This window comes from Ixodes scapularis, unplaced genomic scaffold (assembly GCF_016920785.2).
Source record: "Ixodes scapularis isolate PalLabHiFi unplaced genomic scaffold, ASM1692078v2 PGA_scaffold1__304_contigs__length_218370807, whole genome shotgun sequence".
NCBI classification, from domain to species: domain Eukaryota; kingdom Metazoa; phylum Arthropoda; class Arachnida; order Ixodida; family Ixodidae; genus Ixodes; species Ixodes scapularis.
This window is the reverse complement of record NW_024609846.1, coordinates 76,765,902-76,779,233: the sequence shown is the minus strand read 5'-3', so window position 1 is coordinate 76,779,233 and position 13,332 is coordinate 76,765,902. Positions and strand designations below refer to the sequence as shown.

The following is a 13,332-nucleotide window of genomic DNA, read 5'->3' as shown; positions in this document are numbered from 1 at the left end:
ACGGAGCGTGGAATCCAATTCAAGGAATCATCTTGGCACGGGATATAAGCAGCAGGGATGTCCTGGTTTCTTGCTGCTGCAACGCAGTCAGACCAATATTACCTAGAAGACAAGGCCTGCGCATGACGTTTTGTTAGTAGATCCTCGACCCGCCCCAAGCGGCAAACACACCGAAGCTTGTCGAGAGTATATATGGGCGGCTTCAGAACTACGGCTGTGTTCCAAATCTTACCCAAATGGATCCGAGTTACTCCGACGGGTCGTGTCACGTGACAACACAGATATTGAAAAACGCTGGACGCGGGTAGGTTTTAGAACGCCAAGGTATAAACAGCTTATCCTGGCGTAAGATCGAGTAAACTTTGGAACACGGCCAACTACGTCGCATTCACTTGCGGCCACAGCTGCGTGCGCGACTGCTGAGCGCGAGCTGATATAGAGCTTCCAGTTCATTTGTAAGGTGCATGCGAACACTCCCTCGGCCAGGAGCGCCGGCTAGCACGCGCTCCTGGCTTTGAGACGAGCATTTGTAGAGCGCGCGCTCGTTCTGCCGAAGAACACTTCAAAACAGCAACCTTGAGCTCTCGTGCTTGTGGCATTGGCTGCGTTCTCTGCTTAGAAATGAACAGAGTATAAACAGCGCCCCCAAAAATGGCGTCCAGTGCCAGCGTCCAGCGCCCAGCGAAGGGCTTTGCAGCACTTCGCACACCAGTAAGGCATTTTCACTCATGCATTTGACGCTCCACGTGAACTTCTAACTTCATCGTATGGTATAGAAAGAGACACTCGGTACGAGCATCTGTTTTATTATCTGCTACACAAACCACTGAAGCAGTCAATGTAGCAGACGATGTTGCAGACGATGTAGCAGACGATGTTGCTCATCCGGGCTAGCTAGCGGGTGCTGAGGGGATCTACTAGTGATGACGTTTAGAGGAGGAAACGCGCACGCATTGCGTTCTAGGTTGTATTGGTCAGACGCAGTCAAACGCAACTGTCTGAAACAGGTGTTAGCGCCGTCCTCGAAGACGACGAAGAGTACCCCAAGAGCGCTCCACGATCCGCGTGACTTTGAGTTCTTTTCTCGGTAACCATACCTGCCTGACGTATATTAAACGTCCTTTCTTAACCTTCTCTCGCACCCCCCCCCCCCCCCCCCCCCCCCCCCGTCTTCAATGTCGAGACCGTAACATTTTCACCCCGTGATTTACGTAAGTCGCCAAACGTCAGAGGCTGAGGGACGTTATCATTCATAATTTCATACGAGCTGGAAGCACTCGCCGTGGTGTGGACGTTGGAACGACTCAGGACTTATCTTCTTGGAATCGATTTCAACGTTGTCACGGACTGCAGCGCCCTAAGGGGAACGATGAGCAAACGTGAACTCATACCCCGAGTGGCACGCTGGTGGTTGGGGTTGCAAGAATTCACCTTCACGGTTATTCACAGAGATTCAGCGTCTATGCAGCATGTTGATGCGTTGAGTAGGTCTCCGACTGGACCAGCGGAAGAAATGGAGGCGTGCGAAGGACTCCATATCTACGCTACAGCGATGGAAGAAACGGATGACTGGTTAGTTGCCGCGCAACTACTGGACGCCGATGTGAAACACATCAAAGAGGTTCTGGAGAAACCTGCGTTCTCGGCCGAGGAGTGCCGTATCCACTCCGAGTATAAACTCCAGAGGAATGTTGTCTTCCGAAACATGGAAACTCATCAAGGCTACTGTGGCTTGTCCCGAAACCACTGCGTTGGCAGGTAGTGCGACGTGCCCATGATGATCGGGGGCATGTGGGGACGGAAGAGACGATCAAACGGATCCAGGAGAAATACTGGTTCGCAGGAATGAAGCGCTATGTACGGAGATACGTCGCGTCATGCGCAGAGTGCCTCTATAATAAGACGCCAAGAGGAAAGAAACCTGGCATGCTTCATTCCATCGACAAGATCGGTGTTCCGTTCCACACACTCCACCTGGAGCACTTGGGACCGTTTCCAACATTCAGACACGGGAATACGTACCTGATTGTAGCTGTGGACGGGCTCACAAAGTTTGTGATACTCACACATGTTAAGAACACAGGAGGCCAAGCGACTACGCGATGCCTGCGACACATCGTTGGACTTTTTGGACCGCCGACGCGAGTAATCACGGACCGAGGAGTGGCGTACACTAGCACGACATTCAAGAAGTACTCTGAAAACTCTGGCATCATTCACATTTTGACTTCAACAGCCACACCGCGTGCGAATGGTCAGGTCGAGCGTTTCAACAGGACGATCACTCCAGCGATTGCCACTTTGACGAAGGACAAAGGTGAGAAGATCTGGGATGAGGTTGCTGACCTTGTTGATTGGAGCCTGAACAACACGTACCACAAAGCGTTAGACAGCACACCGTTCAGATTGTTGCTCAACTTCGAGTGAAGAAGCTTGAATGGCGATCACCTCGATGACGCTTTGCGCGACCTGTCTACTAAAACTAGCGAAGAGATGTCAAATAGAAGGAAGGCAGCTATCCAAGCCATCCGACTTGATCAAGAGAGGCAGACGCGTCGCTACAACCAGAAGCGACGACATGCTCTAACGTTTGAACCGGGAGATATCGTTGTGGTTCAGCGAGAACCGACGTCGATAGGAGAATCGCGCAAGTTGCAGGAGAAAACGTGGTCACGAAGCGACTTCCAAACGATACTTATCGCATCGAGGACATAACTGGCCACCAGCGGGCTCGACGTTTCTCACTTCAACAGCTCCCGTCGATAAGCTAAAACGACTCAACACATTCAATGTGGAGAGTGAAGAAAGTTGTGAAGAAACATCAAGTGGGGGCACTTGATTGCTAGGATGGCCGAATGTTAGCGACGTCCTCGAAGACAACGAAAAGTACCCCAAGAGCGCTCCAAGATCCGCGTGACTTGAGTTCTTTTCTCGGTAGCCATACCTGCCCTGACGTATATTAAACGTCCTTTCCTAACCTTCTCTCCCCCCCCCCCCCCCCCCCCCCCCCCGTCTTCAATGTCGAGACCGTAACACAGGCTTTACTCCGCTCTTCAGCGCGCGAGCGTTGCCGTGGCCGCGTTAACCTGCGATAACGCTGTACTAAAACTTTCTTATACCGAACACTTTGTCGTTTTGTTCTTCGCTCCCGTCCCTATATCGATCAATGAGTAAAGGATCATGGATCGATGCATTCACATTGGTGGGCTTGACATTTCTTACAAGGTTTGTTGTGGTTGTAGGCACACCCTCCAGCTCTTCTTCGGTCCATATTTGCGGTGCCATGTTAAAGTCCGCCTCCCGGCACATCGCCATAAACTGAAAAGAAGAGAGAGAGAGAGAGAGAGGGGGAAAGACGCAATTTACGCATTCTACGAGGCTGACGCTTTTCCAACATTGACCATTGTAACAAACCAAAGAAAATATAAGAAATACCTTTCGGTTTCTGTCTTTATTGGCGACGTGAGCGATCGAAAGCGTCGCTGTGGTCGGCCCACCACAATTGGCCGAATGCTGACTATGACGTCAGCAAAGAATATCAAATCGGCGCAAATAAGAGGAATGTAAGAAGTTCAATTTTTACGGTGTGGGCAGTGTTACTTTGAGAGCGCTATGATTTCAGGCTTTCACCATGCTCATTAAAAACACTATTGAACTTGGTCTTCACAAGGTAGTGACGTCACGAAAGGTAACCAAACGAGGGCGCCACCGAAACATCTCGCCGCTAATAGTAGTTTGCCCTCGTTTTCGCGCCCTAAATTTCGTAAAAAAAAATTTAATAAAAATTGAAGGAAAAATAATTTGCCGGTATAATTGCTATAATGTGCTCCTTTGAGGGGCCGCGCAACAATATTCGCTTGAAATGTTTTTCATTCTACAGGATCTTACTGGCGGGACCCCAGTACACTCGTACGCAATGCCACTGACCAAGAAACTCCTTCGTTGCGGTGTCATTTTCAAGCACAAAACCAAGGAGGTTATATTAAGACTTCTGGAGCGGACGTGGCGCCCCGTAGCTGACGCCGAAAACGCCGACCGTCGCCATCTTACTCGGGGCAGAAAACGGATCGACTCGGTCTGCGGCGTGTGATTTTTGCTTTGAATTGTTGTAATGTGCGGCCTTTCATTGAAGGCAAGTCTTTTTGAAACAACTGCGGCCGTTCCGGAAGTCGATATTGGGCTCTTGCGTCGCTTTCGGCTGCGTAAATCGCGTGAATACGGCAGGAATTACTTTTGATGTGTAAGTATATGCAGCAAGCATGTTGCAATGAATCTCGCTTGCTCGCTCTAGCTTAGTACTGCTTGTGAGCAGGCTTACCGGAGAAAGGTCTATGATTATGTGCATTTGTACGGCAAAATAGAGTCTTATGTTCGCAAGTCGCAGGTTTCCCCGATGACAACACTCGGCGTGCTGTTGGGCGGAAACTTGGGGAAGGGGGCGGGGGGGGGGGGGGGGGGGGGTTGTTTTGTGTTTGGTGCACTTCGAAGATGTATGCTTTGAAACAAGCGGTCAAACGAGACGACTTCGACCGGGTAGCATTCCAACTGTGTTTCCTGCATTTCTAGCATACCTGCGGAAAGTGAACGCTTATTTTGCATTTTAGTTAGTTGCATCTTGAACTCGAGACGGTGCGCTTACCCGTGCAACTGCGAAACAAGTACTACAAGCGACTTTATTTTCGGAAGCTTGATATTTTTCTAATTTCTCAAAGTGCCGGTTTCGGGTATAGTTCACGTGCACGAATTTTCGCGGAACCATGGGAAGGATTATTCGCGGAACCAATTTGCGGAATTTACGTGTTTTTTTTTTTTTTTTGTAAATACTGCGAATAAATACACAGGATAAAAAAAAATGAAAGACGTGAGTTCATGTTTATACAACCCTATTAAAAAAAAGAAACATCTTTTGCTTCTTCCATTCGGCCTAGAAGCATCTGTAATATTTCAGAGGTAACTCCAAAGTTATAATAAGATATCAGAGAAAAAGGAATCCAACGTTTCTTAAGCGGCATTCGAGTCCTTTAAAAAAAGTAATTGTTCTGTTTTTCTTGTAATACGCAGCCCCAAAAGCAACAGAGCTCTGCCAGCGCCGCCTCTTTTTCGCCCTGAGTAAGGTGGCCGCCGAACGGTAAATCTGACTTCACCCGTTCGCATTGGAGAGTGTGGAAGGCCACCAGTCTAGAAGTGTTACAATTTCTTGACGTAAGCGAGCGTATTCTTTCAATCTCTCCTTCGCACAATAATTATGGCGTAGGTGGGGGTGGCAGCATCCCCCAGTGGCGCTATTTGAATGCGGCTCATAGATTGGACCCGAGCATTGCGTGAGTACTCGATTTATGCTCGTGATAATCAATATCTCGACAAACATTCAGGTAGGACCCGTGTCCAATCGCTGCAATGACGACAATGTCCGAACCATAACAATGTCTGGAACTCAGCGTGTGTCATGTGCTTTGCCAACCCCAGCGCGTGGCTATGATTAACATTGGCGGCATATACTTGTCTCCAGATCACGTGGCCCCTTGTTCTAGCTGCGAGTTGAGGCAGTGAACGCTGCTCGTTTGTCTTAATATTTTTTTCTGCGACTTTATTGCGTGTGGCGAAAAACGAACACGTGTTTCGTAGGTCATTAACTTCAGGGATTCGTTATAGGAAATAATTACGGAAAGCACACAATTGTTGCGTCACCCGTTTAAAACTATACTGCAATGAAAGGTGCGTGTTTCGTTCTTTGTCTAAACATGCTCTGTGCAGTAAATTACATTGGAACATCTTGCAAAAAAAACAATATTATTGAGAACAAGAAGGGAAACTAACACATTTAAAAAAATTACATCATCTTCCCGAGGAGAACCATAGGGTTATGCGGAGCATCGCGGATCGTTATTAACGGTGTTATTAACGGTGTTAGTAACGTTGTTAGTAACGTTGTTAGTAACGTTGTTAACTTGCGTATTATTACGTTGTTAACTTGCGTTGGTTACCACACATCGCGTGAACGTTGTTGGAAACTCCGCGATGCTCCGCATCACCCCATGATTCCCCTCGGGAAGATGGTGTAATTTTTTTAATTGCGTAGACTAAGGTGAAACGGTTAACGGAGGTCTTTATTGAGTAGCGTCTAGTACTTGAGGTGTGCACTTTGCTTTGATGAGGATGGCTTTGTGGTCGCTGAAGTGAACCGTGAGGAGATCTTGGTGCAGTGGGTGTATCTTGAAATTGGTGAAGACGGGATCAATGGATGTGCCGTGAATGGTAGTTGGCTGTTGTTTGCAGTCGTCGTACGATACGTGTTGCAGCTAGTGGTGTGATGACATGTACTCATCCAATGGCTCTTCATGACGTTGACATTAAAGTTTCCAATGTGCATGAAAGGATGCACTCTAAGAAAAAAGGGAGGAGAAAGGTAGCAAAAGCGACTGTTCCTCCTTGTTGCGGACAAGTTGCCCAGAGAAGGGAGGAACGGCAGTTCAGATGAAAGGAGGAGGGCGAGTTCCTCCTTGTTCAGTTGGCGCAGGGGTAGAACACCGCGCTACTGACCAAGTGGTCAAAGGTTCGATCCCCAGAAAAGTTGGTTTTATTTTTTTTTTTGTAAAGTTTTTTATTTTTTTTTTTATTTTTTGTTTATTAAAACACAGATAAACAAACCCAGACCGATGAAAGGAAAATTAAAGTCCTTATTATTCTCCGAGACGTTTTCTTCCTCCAGGCAGACCGGAGAAAGCTTTCGCCACTTTCGCCCTCCCGACCCATCTTCTTTCGGTTTCGTTTTTCGAGCACATCGCGTACGTTGTTTAATAAATTAATGTTCAGTTCATTGAGCTTCAGCGGCAGCTAAGGCCGCCTGTAATTCCGTCTTCTAGTCCAAACGTGCAGAACATTTCGGTTGCATGGACGTTTTTACCACTAATTTTATCAAACGAGCTAACGAAGCCGCTAGAAACAGCGAAGTTCCGGAGCAGTGCCAGCAGCGCTACATACACTGGGTAAGACGGCCATCTCCAATTTGCGAGACACACGCGGAACTACAGCAGCGAAACCACGAGGAACTGTGTCGACGTTTTCGACGTTATGGAAATCGCGGGAACTGCGTCCAAGGAAGGCAGGTTTTCCTGCCGGCTGCCTGGGTGCCTTCCGTGCTGAGTTCGGTTCCGTTGTCCCGTGCCGAGTGCCAACCGGCGTTCAACGTGATTCTTCTGCGTGTCAGCAACATCGTCAACGTGGTTCTGTATTTCTTCGTGTCAGCGACATCGTGATGGCAGTGTTGTGGGTTGTGAACAGAAGACTGGAATTATCGCCGATGTGACCGTGTGTTCGTGTATCAGTGCTGTAACAACAAGATGAGATGACGTAAACTGTCGGGCATTGATGCCGCTGGTCGGGCCGTTATCGGAGGGGCCGGGGTGTCGCAGGATGACATTCCGCTTTACATTAAAGAGTTTAAAACCACTTGAGGGATTAGGTGCAGTCGATCGACGTGTGGATAGTCATGTTGGAACGCTGGTCTGAACGGTAAGCTCCTATCGTACAGTGGCCAATGTGACTGTCGGTCCCCGAGAGCGATTGCTCTCTGGGGAAAAGACAACACTACGAAAGTATGACGGAAAGTACGTATATTTATAATGGAAGTTTAGCATACAAAAAAAAACAGGCAAAATCGAAAAAAGAAAAAAAAAAAAACGCTATCCTTTATTTTACTGTTTAAATATATTACGGTTCCTGTAGAAACTGTCCTCTAAGTGCTGGGATGAGCGCTAGAAGTTTTCGAACTCGCAACGGCGCAGCTCGCAAGTCGCGGCTTTGACTGCATTCAAGTTGATCGAAAAGCGATTTCTGTGCCCGTAAAGCATCACTTCCAGCTGAGTGGATATCCGCTCTACAGAGATTAATTCAAGACGGCAATTGCAGCTTTGCGCGAACAGCACAAATAGAAAAACGAACACTACAATATAAATACTGGCTACGAAGGGCCATGCGGGAAAACAAATTCATGGCTTGGAACCACATTGGAGCGGCTCGATTTATTGGCTTTCAAATAATTATGGCATGATCGAGCGTCTTCTTTTTAATAAGAGATTCATCCCCTGAGCCATTAAAAATAGCCTCAGATATATGACATTGCTGAAAAAAAATGAACATGTTCGGAATATTTTTTTTGCTTAGGGAGTCACCGAAAAATTCTGTACGTTCAAAACGACCACTATAAAAGACGGAAACGCAGGGCTCGGTAGTAGTGATCGGGGTAGTGTGCTGTTGTATTCATGTTTGTATGTGCGATGCCTGTGAATGCGTTCAATATATGATGACCTGATGTTTGTAGTGTGCGCAACGTGTCTACATGTGTTAGAGATTCCGAACAAAAGGAAACGCAATTGTGGCGCAAAGAAATAAAAATATTTTTTGTAAAACATGAATTGGGCGGTACCTAGCGCCACCTAGCCTAGCTACCTGCGATTACTCTGCTAGACCCTGCCATCTGGTGGCAAGCGATTTAACATCCTTTTACGCTACGCGATAAGCCAAGAGGTTGCTTCGGATTTGTTTTTCTTGAGAGCGGCTTTTGGTTTTGCGGGCGAATGATTTTCACTCCTCCGTGATGTGCGGTTGACGCAACGGTTGACGAAGGAATTGTGGCTCGAGGAATAGCAAAGGCAGGACATAAAGTGCGCGAACTGAGTGCCGGTTGTCTCCGTTGAACATCGCAGTGCTGACGATGAGAAGAGTGAGTGACTGCATGCTTTCGAAACGTAAGTTTCTTTACCTGCAGGGGTAAAGAAACTTCGGAAATAAATACAGTTCGCGGAAAGCTCGTTTTACGTTTTTATTTCCTGCTCCTCTCGCTTCGTGCAATAGACTTAGTGTTCTCGTTAAGCCTTACCGAGCTCGATTTGCTCGATTCGTGGCCGCCATAATGAGATGCAGTCGACGGAGGAACTTTTCCTCCCCTGCTTAAGGGACGAAAGTTTCTCCCTTTCTGAAGGAACATATGTGTCAAGAGCGTTCCTCCCTTTAGGGAGGACTATACTGACCCTTTTTTCTAAGAGTGTGTGTGTCTGCGTATTGCTTTTGGTAGTCACCCATGGCCTCGTCGATGTACTGCTCCACGGCTGTGCGTGAGAGGTTGGGTGCGAGGTACATGGTCATGACGTTAACGCCTTAGACGCTAGCGGCACAATGCTCGCCGTTGCTACGTTGGTCAGCAGTGGGGCACAGTTGTAGGTTCAGCGCGTTGACGGAACGTTTGTCGGAACGCTTGACGTTCAGGGTCTGCCGCTCGCTTCAAGCGTTTGCGCTCAGCGTCGCGTGCCCTTCGCTGCGCAGCTTTGTCTTCAGTGGACGTAGCGTTGCTGTTAGTTTGTGGAGTGGCGCTGACGCTTGCTTGCGCCAACCCACTAACTGACGGGACTGTTGCTTCCATCACACTTCATCGGAGGAACGGAGTGAAGTGGAGTCAACAGCGGGTGAACTGAACGCGCGCAGCGCGCTACCGCTGCTTATATTCACACTTGAAGGAGAGGAGACTAGAGGAGGAGAGTTGCGCATGCGCGCGCGGTGTGAGTAGAAGCGAACGCACGCGAAGTGCACGCAGCTGGTAGAGAGAGAGAGCGGAGAGAGTAACGCGCAGCTGTTGGAGAGAGGGAAGGAGGAGAGTTGCGCATGCGTAGTGTGAGTGCGGACTACGACGCCGACGCCGCGGGACATGGACCCGGGCAAGAAATTCTCTGCATCTGAAAGTGTATGAAATATTTAAGAGATTCCATGCGGTGCATGCCCCTGAAATATGGTTAGAATTCCCTTGCGTCGTTTTTATCGCCCCAGCAGCGCAGGAGTACGGGGGTACGGCATGCGGATTCGCATACGGCCAATCAATCGTGTGCACACGCGAGCGCGGCTGGCTTCAATAAAGTAGTTGTGTGCCGGTATTCGGACTGACAAGGTGCTAATACAGTCGACTCTCGTTAATTCAAAATATCTTAATTCAAACTTTCGGATAATTCAAACTAACGTGCAGGTCCCATCCTATGTGTCTCTATGGAAAGAAACTCCTAATAATTCAAACTTTGCTTTATTCAAACAAATTTTCGGCCCCTCTTGAGTTTGAATTAATGAGAGTCGACTGTACTTTGCATCAAAATATTTAAAAAGTGAGATCAATCACGTCAAATAGTTTTATAAATAAAGGTTCATGAAATGCATGTCTGTATGCATGTATGTATCTACACACACACACATATATCTATATGCATGAATGTATCCACATATACACACATATGTCTCTATGCAGGTATGTATCTACACATGCACACACACACACATATATATATACGTGTATGTGTGTAGTATGTATGTAAAGTATGTCTGGTAAAAATAGACTTGATGCTTATGTTTAGGCAGAACTGAAACACGTCCGATCCAGGTACTTGTTTTAAAGCGGCAGCTTCATATGGAAACCCTGTACGGACCTTCCTCGCACGTGTTGGTGTTTGTCGCACCTTAGCAAGGCCATGGAGAAAGTATCAGCGACAGAGCGCATGCGCAGCTGTTGGTTTGACGTCATAACACGCGTGGCCAATGACGTCGCGCCGCACGGAGTATGTGTTTTTTTTTTTCTTTTGCGGATATTTTCCGCATGGCGGGCAGAGATAAAGGCAGAAGTGCCTGACGGAGCCTCTACCCCCCAACAGTTCAGCCGTGGCAAAAAAGATAAGTCACATGCAACAACATTGCAACTAAGCAGAAAATACACATGCACTCTGGAAGCCGCAATCACAGGATCGCACGAGCCAGGCAAAGCGCACCATCAATGAACACAAAACAAGGCAACAAAGCAGAGTGAAGATTAGAATATACGCAGGCAATCAGTTGAAATAGTAAAACCGCTTGCGTGACACATCACATTATGAACATATTAACGTTGGACATCAGCAAAGTAATGCATGCTGTACGCAGAAAAAAAAACGACAAAATAAAACAACAACAAAGAAATGTACACTCAGGTAGGTCACTAATATAAAACTTTGACCAAAAAAAAAATAGTGGTCTAAATTCATACACATAGAGATGACGAATAAGATAAATTCAGAAACTAGAAATGGAAAAAAATTTCACAATGAAAATGTAATAGCACCACCAACCAGAAGCGTTCTGCATTTACTTTTGAATTTATAGAAAGTTGTGTTATAGTTTATGTTCAATTCTGTATTGTTAAGAATTTTAATCATTTGAAAAGTTAAAGTGTGTCGGCCGTAATTTGTTCTAATGGTGGACATTTTTATCTTTGGATCTCGAAGCGTATATGCGCTCACGCTGTTTGTTGGGGTGGTGTGCAGTTCGTTTTTATGTATCCATTGTAACAGTTTAAAGTAGTAAACCTGGTCAGCCTTGAGCATATTATATTTTACAAAAAGTGGCTGTGTGCTTAAGTTTCTTTTATCACCTCTATAGTTGTCACATATACGTAGTATTCTTTTTTGTAATATAATTATTTTATTGTAGTTCGTAGCTATTGTTTTTCCCCAGACCAATATACCGTAACTAATTTTAGAGTAAAATAAGGAATAGTATAACATTTGTTTTAACCACGTAGGTACTGAGTTTTGAATTTTATATAAGCTGCCGGTAACTCGAGATAATTCAGTTTTAAGTTTATTGACATGAGTATTCCACGATAGGTCTTTGGAAAACCATACACCTAAACATCTTTGGTCTCTTACTTGCTCTAATAACGTGTCTTCAAACGTAATATTGATAGAGCTGCAATCTCGTTTATTTACTGGTTTAAAAATTACATACTTAGTTTTACTTGTATTTAAACTTAAACAATTGATTTGTAGCCAATTTGATAGGTTCACGAGGTAGGCATTTGCAGAAGTTTCTAAACACTCTCTTGTAAAGCCAGAGAAAAATACATTTGTATCGTCTGCATACATTATTAACTGAGGAGAGCCTGGTATATTTGTTATATCATTAATATATACAAGGAACAACAGAGTCGCTGAGGAACGCCGTTTTGTATTTTCAATTTATTAGATGAATGATTATTGACATAAACGTATTGATAGCGATTTGTAAGATATGATTTGATTGGTTTTAATGCGACACCTCAAAAGTTTGAAGCTTTCCTAGTAGAATATTGTGTTGCACGGTGTCAAAGCTTTTCGTAAGTCTAGGAATAGGTCAAGTGTATACAACTTATTCTCAATATTTTCAACAATTTTATCTTTTATTTCAATTAGCGCTAGTTCCGCAGACTTCTTTTTCTGAAATCCATATTGAGCCTGGGTTATTATTTTATGCTTCTGAAAAAAAAAACTGGTTAGCCTATCATTAATAACTCTCTCAAAGATCTTCGAAAAAATTGGTAGAACTGAAATTGGTCTATAATTATTTATAGTGGTCACACCGCCTCCCTTTTACACGGGAATAACTTCGGCTATTTTTAACTTACCGGGAAATTCGCCACACGCAAGGGTGATATTTATTAGATGGGATAATATTGGGCTAATCCTCACGGCGTACTTGATTGGTTAGACTTTTATTTCGTCATCCCCAGCGGCAACATCATTTTCTAAACTTCTTATGATTCTATCGATTTCCAACGGCGTCGTTGGAAAAAACATGATTGATTCTAGTTGATTTTTTCCGAGCCCGCATTTCTCCAAATCTGCATTTCCTCCTGTATACCTTCCTATGTTAACGAAGTGCCGATTCATTTCATCTCCTAGTTCTTTCCCGGTGACGTTTACATTATCTATCATGATTTCTTTCACACTAGAATGGGCTTGCTGGCGATTCGTTAAGTTGTTTATCATGGCCCATACTTTCTTATGATCATTGTGAATATGCAGAAATTTATTTTGATGGTAATCACATTTCGCATTTTTTAGGTCGGAGCAATTAGTTTGTTTCTGTGTTTTTTAAATTGTGCCAACATGTGGGGATCACGACACTGAATAAAAGCATGATATATTTTATTTTTTTATTTTATCCTTTTATATAGGTCGCCCGTTATCCATGGTTTTCTCATTTTTCTACATCCTGTTTTACTTCGCCGTAAAGGAAAAGCTGCATTATAGCACTGTTTAAATTTATACAAGAAGCTTTTATAGGCATCTAAAGTATTATGCTCTTCGCAAATGTCATTCCAGTTTTCTTGCTCTAGCGTTTCTTCATTTATGGTCCGATGCCAAAAGATTTCTGTACAGTTGTTTCTTTCCTTACCTAAAGACGATCCTAAACAGAAGATAGGAAAATGGTCACTAATATCGTACAAAAGTGCACCTGCCGTAGTCTGACTGTTATCAACGTTTGTAATACAGACGTCAAGAGACG

At 45.2% G+C, this 13,332-nt stretch overlaps 1 protein-coding gene across 1 annotated transcript in view; it reads right to left on the bottom strand.

The window, feature by feature from the left end:
- The window catches only part of LOC115327173, a 99,275-nt gene that overhangs the window by 71,871 nt on the left and 14,072 nt on the right, over nt 1-13,332 (bottom strand). Inside the window, exon 3 of the mRNA XM_029988126.4 lies at nt 3,223-3,318. The gene's annotated coding sequence lies outside the window, so the exon portion shown is untranslated. The remainder of the gene's footprint in view (nt 1-3,222; nt 3,319-13,332) is intronic.